The sequence below is a fragment of the Lepisma saccharinum genome, chromosome 7 (genome assembly GCF_977018435.1).
Source record: "Lepisma saccharinum chromosome 7, izLepSacc3.1, whole genome shotgun sequence".
Taxonomy (NCBI): domain Eukaryota; kingdom Metazoa; phylum Arthropoda; class Insecta; order Zygentoma; family Lepismatidae; genus Lepisma; species Lepisma saccharinum.
In genome coordinates, this window is record NC_139235.1 from 25,705,225 (window position 1) to 25,719,433 (window position 14,209).

The following is a 14,209-nucleotide window of genomic DNA, read 5'->3' on the forward strand; positions in this document are numbered from 1 at the left end:
AAGAGTGAGACTATTTTATTATTATTATTATTTTTTATATATTTTGTTTTACACACATACTCACAGCATCCTGTATCGTAACATTTTTGTAATGTGCAGGATAATATAGAGAGTGGTAAAACATGAAGATAACAATATATTTACTATCAGGGCCAAGGAGAGGGTTCGAAGACGTCGCTGGCTGTAACCAATGCAGGATATGGAAGTGCCTGAATCATTGGCAGGTCTCGTGTCTGTAATATTTGGCTTCAAGAGAAAATGGACAACTCGACATCAAATAATGTGGAACCAAAACATGACCTTGATTCTGATGCCTTCCCCTTGGAAACTTTTCTGAGAGTAGCGATGGTAGTTGGCTAACCACTTTACCTTTAGCCATTTGTAATTATTTTAATTTATCGCTTTTAAATGGTTACAAAGACTAAAGGATGCTTAATATCAACCACATTATGTTCGGTTTCATTCATGCATGTGCTCAAATGAATCTTCTTGTTTGGAAGCAATAAGAATAAAGAGAACAATCCTTACCGCAAACAGTTTCTCCAAGATAAAGGAACGTCCTCCTAATGAAGTATGTTTCCGGTTCTTCTGTGATATAAATTAAGGTATTAATCCGGGACAAGCATCGAAGTGCGACGGAGGTGTAGGCTCAAACAATGACTATTGAAATTCACGTGAGGCATATCACGTGGCAAAGGAAGGGAAGAAAGGTTCAGTTCTTACACTGAAAAAAAAACAACAAAAAAAAAACAGAAAAGCGAAATTTAATAAGCACAGTAATGTCAATAATGCCGATTAAAATAATAACAATAACAACTTAGTTTATTCTTTTTAAATTCAAGTTTGCTTAAGTAGTACTTTCCTTGCCCCAAAAATTAAAAAATATATCAATGCTTGTGATTGTCCCCTACTCGGTAATTACAAGCTAGCGACGCCTATGAGTTCCACCTGAATTTTTATTATTAAAATTATAAATATCTAAATATATTCATGAGACTGCGAAGAAAATTACGTTACTATTTTTTTAAAGTATTTTTTTCTAAAATTTACTTTCAGATGTACAAATTAAAATTCGGCACTAAATTAGTAGGCATTAATAATTTACACAAGAAATTGTGTCCAGCCTATAGACCATCTAGAAAACAGTACACAAAAGTTTGAGACCTCTTTTGAAAATTACAGTATTTCTCCAGTTTTGTTGTTTTATTATTCTATTAGAAAATTAGTGCAAAATGCTTACTAAACAAATGCCTCCCCGATGGCGCAGTGGTTGCGTCGTTGCCTTGTAATCAAGGGGTCCCGGGTACGATACCCGGTGGAGGCTCATAGTTGTTCGGATTCCACTTTAAACTGTAGATCCAGTCCCGATTAGCCTTACTGTGCATAAAGTAAACTTAATACACCAACTCAATCAATCAATCAATCAAATAATTTTCTTCGTAGACACGGCCGTTGTCAAAATATTAAGATATCGGATGATAAAATGCATATATATATTTAAAAGCTTTATTGAAAAGAAAAATGCTACTGTATATAACATGGATTTACCTGCTCTTACCAAACACACACGCATATTTAGCAGTAAACCTTAAATAATTGCCTTCAAACTTACCTGGGACTTTTCAGTTCTTAGTGGTATCAGCACCATGAAGTGATGATATATCTGCTCGAAGAAAAATTGTCCTTGTGGAATGTACAGAGCAAGGCGACTGAATTGGTTCATGCTCCGTCCTCACACACGTTATTTCACACACGCAATCCACTAGTTAGTTGCGCCACAGGAAGAAATAGACCACGGAAAAATCCGATCAATATTATAAGCAAATAGTAACAACAATACTCTCTGAGACAAGTTAGTCTTGGCTATGAGTATGAACACTTTTAAAATTCCCAACAGGAGAATTGAAAGCATGCCGCTTTACGGGGTACAAATTAGGTAGCCGGACAATTGAGATGGTGAACAATTGCGACGACGGACAATTGTGGTGAACACAGAAGTGAAAGGGCAGGTGGACAATTCCGATGACATTTTAAATCTTCTAGCAAATTGAAGGGTGACTTAACACCCTTACAATACCTCTTACAAGAGAATTGTGTGAAATATTGATATTTTCGGCTGGGAATTTGGTTCAACCAAGTTTTTGAACACGGGCTAGAGCCAACAGACACCCTTTGAACTGACCCGTTTCCTCATATGTGCGAATACACTTGGCCTTCTAGATTAAGTTCCATCCACATGTACTTGATGTTGGTGTCTTCTGTTTGGCTCTTGAGGCAGGCCAGAACGACATGAAGTTTTGGATGCGGTCTTCCAAGTCACCTAATTATTTTATTGTTCCAACCTTCTACAGAATTATTAGTTCTGTGGCGCCTTTGGTTAGGTTAGGTTCTGATCGTCAAAATTGTCCTACCATTAATTTGTAAAATGGCCTTCACCGTCAAAATCATCACAATTGTCCGTGATTTTGGCTTCATCGCAATTGTCCTAGATACACAAATTAACGAGATTTTGATGGGAATTTCTCCACTAGACTACACGTGTCCCGGGCACCAAAAATAAATTTTAACTTCTTTCCTGCATAACAATATAATTTTCATATGATACCTTAATATTTTCATTACATTTTAAAAAGTAATCATTTTCATGATAAAAGCATTATCTTGTTATTTTGCAATGTCAAGAATGCGCCTTTAGCTTTAAGACTAACAGTATGTACACTTCTTCAAAAGTTACATGACCGCTCTGAAATAGTTTCAAGTTCAGAAATAGTTGGAGCTCTTGAGCACCAGCAGAGAGTAGCCAACTTTACTACAGGCCCCTTTACTAGACGAGAAACACCTTGGAAAAAGAATTACATGTTTGGTTATAGCTTGAAGTCAGAAACTATATTCTTCCAACATATTAATAAGGAATAAAACGGAAAACTTAAGTGTGGGGAATAATTTTAGAGAGGTTGGAAACACTGCACTCGCTAATGTACCAACTGGAGGAAATCGCTGTCAAGTTTAAAGACAAAGAGGCATAATTACGAATAGTTCATGCAAAATATATTTAACAGTGCCTTGCAAAGTACTGTGCAATGAGCGAAACTTAATAAGTCAACTTGCACGTAAAAGTGTTCGTCGCATAGAAAAGTGGTAGCTTTCGCAGTCCTCAATGCGTTTCAAGATGTTTGCTCTATACGGCGTACGCTTTTAGAAGGAACATGAGTTCAGCCAATACGCATCCAGTGTTGTCACGCTGTTGCCAAACCAACTGCTAGCGGAAGAGAAACACAAAGAATTCGTTGTGTTCAATATTCAACTTTTTTATATACGAGACATAATGCATGCACGTGATATATGAGTACAATGAAATATATAGTAAAGAATTCTACACAGGATTGTATCATATGATATAGCACTGCAGCATATAAGAGAAACTCGTACCTGCCGGATAGAAGTTTGAAGGTGTTTTATTTATTGTAAAGGAACTGCAAGGCCATCATCATCGCTCTTGTCTCCGATTTCTGGCATGTTTCCCCAGGAGATTTGAATAGGAGTTCACCGATTTCTGTGGTAGATACTTTACCCTGTTTTATAATACGCAACACAGTGTGCACCATACACCACACGCTTTAGCCGTAAGTTCTCGACTATGTGAAAACACTGTTTGAGCACACACTTCTTCCGACGCCAATTCCTTGAAGTAAGAATACATTCCAAAACAGTGGCGGCGATTAGGGTTGGCGAGGGGGGCAGTTGCCCCCAACTTCTAGCCACTTTGGTGCCTGCACTACTAGTACTAGGTTTCGAGAGCGACATTAATAATTTGATTTATTTTGTTTTATGTTAATTCGTTTTTCTGTCACTTTTGGCTAATTGCGAAGATGGGAATGAGTGATGATGTAATGAAATTGATGAATGGACATTCATGAACATCTATGTCCAGGCCGGGATTCGAATCCTGGACCCCTAGCGTCGTAGCGCGATAAGCTAACCACTCCCATGGGGGCCGGCGCGACAATATTAAATAACACTCACGGAACACAAGCTCTTGCACAACTATCGAACATAAGGGCTGCTTTTCACAGCGCGCTACGACGCCAGGGGTCCCGGATTCGAATTCCGGCCTGGGAATAGGTGTTTGTAAGTGTCCCTTCATCAATTTTATTATATCACCCATCCTCATCTCCGCGATTAGCCATAAGTGGCAGAAGGGCGAAGTAAAATAAATCAAATCAATCAATAGGGGCTGTATTGAAACCTCTCACTACTGTTCTTCGTGGCCTACGAGTAAAATTATCTTACACCGTCCTTGTTACGAAAACGCTGAACTGAAAGTGACTCAGACTCGCAATGTTCGTGAAAGCCCACGACAATGAAGGGCCGTTGTATATATTCAGCCGAATTTGACTCCCATAGCTTTACTAAGACCCAACTCAGCGGGATCAACACGGTAGCAACGAAAAAAACAGACGGAACACGGAAGGAAAACGAAAGGGTCATTGTGTGACGTTCCCCCCCCCCCCCCGTGTTTCTTCCACTCCGGCTGTAGGTGACGGAAATTCATGGAACTTGGACAGACAGATTCAAAATGTCGTGCCCCATTGTATGATGAACCTTAAAGTGGCGAGTTTTATGAAAACTTCTTGCGTGCAAGAAAAGTACAGAACACGGCGTCTAACTGCACGCCGCAGTTTCCTAATTGCACAACGTTGCACTCCTGCTATTGGCTGGTCGCCAATGACACGCTCTCCGTAGCTCCGCCCGATATAGCTTCTAAAACCGTGCGTCGTATAATTTACAAGCGATGTTGTACAATATTTGCTGAAATACTCGCGTCAGAGCTCTCTTTTTTCCAATGTATTAAGGGTCGCGGAATCAAATCCAAAACTGTCTCATTTTTCTGTTTGTTTTGTTGTGTGGCATTGAGATACATTGAGTATGGAGTGTAGTAATTAAGTTGAATAATTATATTTTCAGAATATTCGCAGTAATTAATTCCGCATGCTAGATGCGAAAAGTAAAGGGACCTGTTTAGAGCGACAATACGTGTACTACCTCTATGTTGCTGCATTTAGTATATATGTGTATGTATATACACTGCGTTCGTTTTTACTCCTGGCCTACATAACGCATGACTGCAGAACGGCGAAGCACGGCGCGGATGCCGGCAGTTTCGACCCGTGACGTGCCTCTTACTTTTACGCATAAATCTTTAGCATGCGGAAAATTGTATTTATATTGCATAGCAAGTACTAATCTTTGTTATAAGAGTTGTTCAAAGCGATGGCCAACTGCATTCACACATTTCTGGAATATTTTGATCAAATTTTGATTTTGTGACCATCAATGTAATAAAACAGTGTGATGGAATGAGGCTTTTCTTTCTCGACTGAACTTTAATCAAGGTTTTTGCCCCACCTCCCGCCTAATCAGAGGGTCTGCGCACGCGTATGGGGAAGGGTAGAGTGGGGAAAGCTTACCAATGCTCTAAGGAAACTAAAATAACCAAAGCAGAAATATATTTTGCGGTTGGATAAAATACAACCATCTAAAAATAGCAATGTAATAATAGTAATGAAATATAATAATTGTCTCAAGTCATAACACCGCTCTGCAATTTGAAATTATTTTTTTGATGTTTTTGGTTTCGAATGTCGTTTCCCCCTAATTTTGGGGCGCTGATTCCAAACATGTAAGCAGTTTTCTTCTATCACGTCCAGATTGTTGAAAAAGAATGAAAACAAAATTTGCATATTGAACCATTACCGACATATATTTATACCCTTATACAAGATCATTTCCATGCTTAAAAACGTGGTGTATATTATAATTATGTAATTGTAAACACAATGTACGTACAGTTCACAAGAACTACCAACAAGTGATATTATTTACAGTGACCTCACTTATTTTACAGGCAGGAATTTTCGTCATTTTGAACTTTTTCCATATGCATGAGAAGTACTTTCCCTTTTCAGGGATCAAAAGTAGTCAGCCATTATGTTCCCAGTCCAACCACCATGGTATCTTCTTTCCATGTCTTTCAAATCCTGATGGAAACGTTCACCCTGTTCCTCGCTGTAAAGTTCAAGACAAGTATCTGGAAAATAGTCAATGTGAGCATGTAGGAAGTGTAACTTAAAGCGCATGTTACAACCTAGTTTTCTCAAATTTTCCAACATGGCATGTACAAACTGGCTCATGATACCCAATTTAAAGTGTAGAGGAGGGATAAGAACTTTTGTGGGTTCCACAAGAGGCGCATGCATAACATTCTTTGTTCCGGGTGTCAAGGGTCCTCTGGTTGGCCATTCCTTTGCCAGTGATTTTGTCTGTCTCGACCATTCCACTCGCACAGGAAACAGGGTATTTTTGTGTATCCCATTTGTAGTCCCAGTAAAAGGTTGATAATTTTGAAGTCACCACATACAATGCAAACTTTCATATGATTCTTTCAAAGTAATAGAATAAGCAACTGGTACAGATCCAGGAACATTACTATTGTGGAGTAAAACACCTTTCAGGCTGGTTACAGAAGAATCTATGAAAAGCCTCCATTCAAAAGTTACATACTTCACACCAAGCCACATTACAAGTTTCGGTATGTCATGGCAGAAGATCGTAGACCTTTCTTCTGAAAATAAAGAAACTTTTCTTGTTCCCGGGATCTGTAACATGAAATTTTAGTGCCAGATAACAATAAATGTCTTGTCTTTCAGTACAAAAGCTAACAGTTCAGAACTTTTCTTTGGTAACGCAAGATCACGTACAAAGTCGTCTTCTGATACACTGATGTCCGTTGTATCGCTTACAACTTTCTTTCGAGGCGATGTACAGCTTAAAGATGGACGAGAAGGAATAGGTAGACTTTCGTCATGTTTGATTGGTCTCATTGCAGATCGCAAATGTGGATACACTATGTCATTTTTGTTCTTGGCACTGAAACCTTGCACTTGAACCTGACAAAAATAACAGTCATCAGTATGGTTTAATTGTTCCCTCCATACCATTGGCAGAGCAAAATAGAATTTCTCTCTTTGTCCGTTCATCCAGAACCTCAAACCTTCCACACAAGTCTTACATACTTTCTGGGGTGCCCATGGTTTATTTTCATCGCCAAGCACAAGTCCAAAATATGCAAGGTAGGCTTCTTTGACGAATGGCGTTATCTTTAGTCTTTGTTTATACACAACATGTACTTCCCACATATGTAACAGAAAGTGTTCGGGTCGTTTTTGCAGCCACGTGAAGACATTGTTGTCCGAATATACACAATTTGTCACTTCATGCAACCGTTCAGCACTAGAAATACAACACACTCAACCACCCGTGAAACAAAAAACAGTTGAATTAGTGTTTCCAGATCACATACAAAGGTGTAATCACAATTTAACTCTAAATACTCTCCATGCCCTCCTATGGTATATAAATGGGACTTTTATGAAACACAAATTTCTGATTTATTCGAAAACCTGACGTGATAGGAAAAAACGGATTGCACCGTTGAACTCAGCGTGAAAATTCCATTTAGGAACGCTCATTCATTTCAAAACCTCATTTTTGCTGCAGAGCAGTGTAATTGATATGTTTGATATTTTTAACAATAGATGTCAGGGGAATTCAGTTTTGTTTTATGTTTACTCTCGAACAGAGAGAGAGAGTGACGCTCAGTCAGTTCGAGAGACAATATGGCCGAGTGTGTGCGGTGATTTCATTCCGTCCATCGCGTTGCATTGCAGCAAGTTTGTATATACATGTAATCTTTTGTTTTAGTCAATATATCTTCGTTATTATCAGTGAGTGTCATTTGCAATCATCCGAGTCGAATCACCTTTTGGAATTCAATATGGTCCTCCACTCCAGAGGTATGGGTTTGTGATAGCGACACGCAGTAAGTACTATCATTGTCTTTGGCGTGCATCGTACAAATTAGACAGACGGGCCTCCCCCATGGCGCAGTGGTAGCGTCATTGCCTTGTAATCGAGGGGTCCCGGATTCGATACCCGGTGGAGGCACAAGTGGTTCGGATCCCACTTTAAACTGTAGGTCCAGTCCCGATTAGCCTTACTGTGCATAAAGTGGACTTAAAACATCAACTCAAACCAAACCAAATTAGACAGACCCATCTCGGCCCAACAGGCAAGCACATTTTGGTTCATCAGTGGCCACACACAAAACATTCATTTTGGTCCAGTGACCGGACTCATTCACTAATAATAATAATGTCCTAGCACAATTGAGTAGCGTTTGGTATAATTTCACAGTTCAAGCAGCACTTTTCATGACTGAGTGGATTTCCACTCTACCTCTCCCCTCCATACCCAAGTAAGATGAGTAGGAAACGCCGTTTTGAGCAGGCTCCTGGTGGTTCCATAGCAACAGTTTATTAAGGAAATCTCCTGGCAACACTGGCTCTGACCGCGGCGAAGCTTCTTTCCCTCTGCCCCTTCCCTACTCCCGCGAGTTCGATTCAGCACAAGCTCTTTTGCCTAGGTGTTTCCACTATATTAATGTTGGCTACTCTCTGCTGGTGCTCAAGAGCTTTAACGATTACTGAACTTAGAAATATTTCAGGGCGATCAGGTAACTTTTGGAAAAGGATGCCTTTTTATTATCAGAAATATATAATTCTTAAATATTGATCACGGTTGTTAAATTTCCCGGGATCCATTAATTCTAATGGGTTCTCTTGGGTTCCACTGCAGGACCGGAACCTTTTCTCTTACAGAATTTAAATTCGGTACAAATTGCATATTATTTAATTGAAAAAAGGTTCCTGGACTGTATTTAAATTCATCTCGAAAAAAGGTTCCTGGACCCAATTAAAATTCAGCCGGAAAAAAGATTCCTAAACCGAATTTAAATTCAGCCGAAGAAAATGTTGCTGGGTATTTAAATTCATCCGGAAAAAGGTTCCTGGACAAAATTGAAATGTTTTAAACATAAAAAGGTTCTTTACGGTCTAGAACACCTTTACACTTGATGATTTTCTCTCCCGGACGGGAATTGAATTTATTTACAATTCTTGGAAATTAACAACCCTGGGGTCATTAAGGATCCAGGAAACCATACTTTCTAATCAGGAACGTATCTAAAAAATACAGGGTTTCCATAAATTAGCTTTACAACTTTAGACTTTCATAACTTGAAAACTATACTAGATAATGACAAAACTGTTTTCAACATGTGACAAGAAAACTCATTAAGTTTTTTTTCATTTTCCAGTTGATGCAGATTTGACGAAAAATGTGGACGCCACAGGAAAAAGCTCAGCGTGTAGCCTGGTTTATAGAGACGAAGTCCGATACCCAAGTGCAATGAAACTTTCGGACACAGTATAGAAGGGAACCACCGTCCCGACCCACCATTAAGGCTTGGCATACGTCGTTCATGGAAACGGGTAGTGTTCTCCATAAACAGAGGGCGGGTCGGCCATCTGTGGCAGATGCCAACGTGGACAGGGTGCGGCAGGCGTTTGCAAGGAGTCAGACAAAATGAGTGCGTACGGCGACCAAAGAGTTGGCAATGCTACGAGCAACAGTGGTAATTTTTGGACACCCTGTATATTTCGAGGGGGATCCGAACCAAGTGTCTAATATTAAAAATAATATTGTGTTAATTAACGTATTCAAATTAATTAATAGGGCCTCCCTGAAGGCGCAGTGGTTGCGTCATCACCTTGTAAACAAGGGGTCCCGGGTTCGATACCCGGTTGAGGCACAAGTGGTTCGAATCCTACTTTAAACTGTAGGTCCAGTTCCGGTTAGCCTTACTGTGGACTTAAAACATCAAATCAAATTAATTAATATTATATATTTATTACATGATTAGGTAAAAAGACGATGTAAGAATAGTGATATAACAGCACGTATTCATTATTTAGCTTACGTATAACTAAGGTTGGAAAAAATGTAATAAGAAACAACCGCCCTGGCAAGGAAATTAATGTCAAATAGATAAAGAATTGAATTTTGAATAACAAAAAGGATGATAGATGTAGTTGACGAAAGTATAGTTCCTGGTAATACTTTATGCATATTATTGTAAGTAGTAATAAATCTTGCTTAAATCTTCTTTGGTACTGTCTTTGAAAGTCTTATGATCCCAATATAATCCTTGCCTTCCAATTAATTCGGCTGAAATAAATAACCCTCAGTTAAACAGCAAGTATATCTTCATTATTTGGTGTTAGTTATTTCATTATTTAATTTAAATAAATGGGTTCTGTTGAGTTCCGTTACAGGACCGAAACCTTTTTTTCTCGCACAATTTAAATTTGGAACAATACGGAGCTAGGGACCTATTTAAACTGCTCCGAAAGAAAAGTTCCTGGACCGCATATAAATTCAGACGGAAAAAATGTTCCTGGACCGTATTTAAATTGACCCGGAAAAAGTATTCATGGACCGAATTGGAATGCTTGACAGATAAAAAGGTTCTTTAAGGTCCAGAGTAGTTGTTGAGTACGATAAGGACGGAGGGTTTTCATTTGCATATATTTAGAATTCATTTGCATAATTTAGAATAAATTTGCATATTATTAGAACTAATTTACATTTATGTATTTGCATATACTTTTATGAATGTTTAATTATTTACTTTATGAAAAATATGAAAATAGAAGTTATTCAGTGGTACTCAATGTCATGCATATGATTTTATGTTAATTTCTGTAAGGTATGTAATGTATAAAACGATAATAATTAATGTTTATAATATTAAAAATAAATTTTTAAGGATTATTAAACGCTATTTGTGGCGGTAATGGGTAATGGTAAAGGACCGACTACGATTTAAGATGATCCCGGTACTCGAACCCACGATATGTACTGGTAATAATGTTATATGGTATGAAAGTCGGTGGTCTGAGACGCTAGACAGAAGACGGTGAACTCCGCGCAGGTAGACGACAAAGGAATTTGAGGAATGCGCACCCAAGGTCAAATGACGTCAGAAAGCCAGAACAAAGAACAAACCAATCAGAAAACGCGTCGGTAGATTCTAAGAACATGTTTTTTCAAGGTTAACTAGAACGGAAGAACATGTGAACGGTATGCAGTAGCGTAGGACAAGGGAGGGATTGAACCAGACAACAAAGCATGTCTGGGAATGCGCGATCAAGGTCAAATTTTTGAAACTGCGCGTCGCTTGTAGAACCGGTTTCCGCCGCCAATTAATATTCTGCTCAGGCTTGACCCAAGGCGCGGGATGCTGTAGCATATGGATTAGGGTAGAGCGCTTGCATGTTAGAACATGGTTTCGTCAAAGTAGCACAAGGTTACAGAGAATAAAAGAAAAAAAGGAATTTGGGATACCCAATAAGATTGGAGGGAGAATTTTACCTTGAAAAAGGAGAACGAAGCATAAGGGTTTTATCTGTACTAGGAAGAAGGGAATGCTATCAGGGACTGGGCCTACATTTTCAAATGGATTCGATTCAATTCGAAATTCAGTTCTGTCTAATAATAATAATAATTTCGAAACAATTCATGAATTCCTCTCCTTTCTTCCCTCCTTCCATTTTCTCACTAGTTCTCTCTTCTCTTTTCCTGTCCGCCTAGCCGAATCCCATTCTACTTCATGCCACATTTCTCTACTGTGTTTGAATATAGCATTCCTGTTTCTCTTTAATCTCACATCATCCATGTGTTGCTTTAACCTGTCTTTCAGTCTCTTCTTCGTTTCTCCTATATATACACTTTCGCATCCTCTGCACTTCACCTCGTAGATAATCCCTTCCTCTTCTTCCTCTCTCTTTTCTTCCTTCTTCTTGCTGGCTATACTTAAAACAGTGCGTCCTCCATTCCTGTAAGTTCTTATACCCACTTTCCTCAGCACTTTGCATATCTTCTCTGAGGCCTCTTCCAAACTTATTATACCAAACCATCTCTCTCTTTCTTTCCCTCCTTCTCTTCCTGTCCGGAGGACAGGAATGCCTTATTCAAAATTAGAAATTGTTACAACAAAGTATGGCATTGCAGTAATCTACTTTGGATTTTTTTCTTTGAAATCAACATTTTTTAGGGCACAAAACTAAAACAGGTATTGCATATTTCATCACTTAAAGCCTACGAATCTCTTTATAGGAACAGAGTAGGGATTTATGTGCAAAATCCGGAAACTACTTACACAGAACTGATGACGATGAAGGGACGTCTATATTGTGAGGGTTCTACACTGCCGAACTTCTCTTTTTCCCAATTTGCCTATGATGGACAACCCTCCCCCCCCCAACATTTTCCCTTCCCAATGTCGTAGTGGTGACGCTGTCCGTTTGTAAGAAAGGGTTCCCAACTGTAGGTTCATTCCCAATTAACCCATCTGACTTTAAAAAGATCGTTGACAAGGTTTTGGCTTTTCGCCACCGAAGAGTTTATGGAGATCAGAATTCACATCGCTGAACCCAAAGATCAGCTCTTCCTTGCCTTGCTGATGGGCTCACAAACCATGTAAATGTGTTCTTTATCATAACCCATATGCCTTTGAAAGAGTTAAGGAAGGACGCGGTAAATAATCTCTCTACATGGAACAAGAATAGACAACGTTGTAAATTCTGTAGTCATGCACACTGTATACTAAGTGTAATGTAAATCTTTCTTTCAATGACGATAGCAATTGTTTTACCATTATCATGTGAAAATTGATGAAACGTTTGTGCATAAACTCTTTGTATAATATATATTATACTCATAAAGAATGATGGGGTGATCCACGTAGTACACCCAATTGTCAATCTCACTTCCACGTCGTACACCCTGGACTGCCTTTGGAAGACTAACGAGGCTCTGGCGTATGGAAATAAGGCCAGTAAAATCTTCGTAGGACTGTGTGTTGTCCTTGTTTGTGCTGAGTGCCCCTTTACAGCTTCAGCTTTTAATTGAATTCAGAATATTTTAGTCTCTAACATTACAGTTACGTAGTTAATTCTATTTTAGATAAAGTAAGAAGCTGGACCCCGTATCATGTCACGGGTTGAAAATAGCCTAAGTGCTGACGCACCCAAAAATAAATTCAATCAATCAATCATAAAGAATGATGAATGACATTCGGTTTTTTTCATATTCTTTACTATACTAGAGCCGTTGTGGTTTCGGGTGCGAACCTTCCTCTTTCACCTTGGCTGTTGCGTCACTGAGGGGTGTAAGCGACGTCATTGGTCACTTCAAGGGTGGCGTTTCTTCTCGTCACAGCAGGCGTTCGAAACAGCCAATCTGACAAACATGTTTTTTAAATGTTCGCGCACTCTTATCCTGTTGGAGGTCGGAAATAACGATCGCCTTACTTTAATAGAAACCCAGTTTTTAACATCTTATTTTATGAAATGTAGATGGCAGAAGAAGGCCGAGGCGAACAAAGTAACACTATGTAAAGCCTCATCACATTGCAAGCACCTATTATTTTTACTAAAGTGATAGTAGACTTGCTGTTTCCGCTCGAAATGCCCAGTATCTTTATCCCTTCTAGCTGAAAGCTTAGTGAGGAATTTCTTCTGTTCCCTGCATACCTTTGCACGTCTTAAAGCTCTTCCTCCTTGCCATTGGACAATCGATGAATTTCATACCCGTCATTAGTATCTGCTATTCAGTTGAGGGCATTCACTTTAATACAATATTTTCTGATGTGTAAACAATCCTTTTTAATGAGTTGCTGTTTACAGAACTGTCTCCGCATACAGTTCTGGCTGATTTGAGATGTGTTGGACGGTTCATTATTTTACCAATTGAAAATATTTTCTTGAATGATTGCATGTGTCCTGCAGATCAGATGTTCAGATTAAAGTACAGCTGCAAACGACAATGTTTACCTCAGTATCCATCAATTAAGAAATCATACTGAAGTCACCTGGCTTCACGTCAAGCACAAATAGATTCCCTTTAGTTAGAATGTATAAGTATTTGATAAGCGAGGGTAACCCATCTGTTTATCAACGACACTTTTCGTGCAACGGCTATTAGTATGACGCTCCAAATTATCCTAAATGTTTTTCTGTCATATCTATTCCATGCAGAACTCACCATGCGCATTCTGCCTGAATGATTTAATGTATCTCACTCACTCTGTAAATGTGTGGAATGAATGGAACTAATGACATAGAAATTAGTGGAAGAGTATAAGACTATCTTCTATACAGAGAAGGAAAAAGGAAACTGAGGAAAAACAAACCAGCGTCCATATTAATGGCCAAAAAAAACATTATACGTTATCCCAGTGTATAATTCA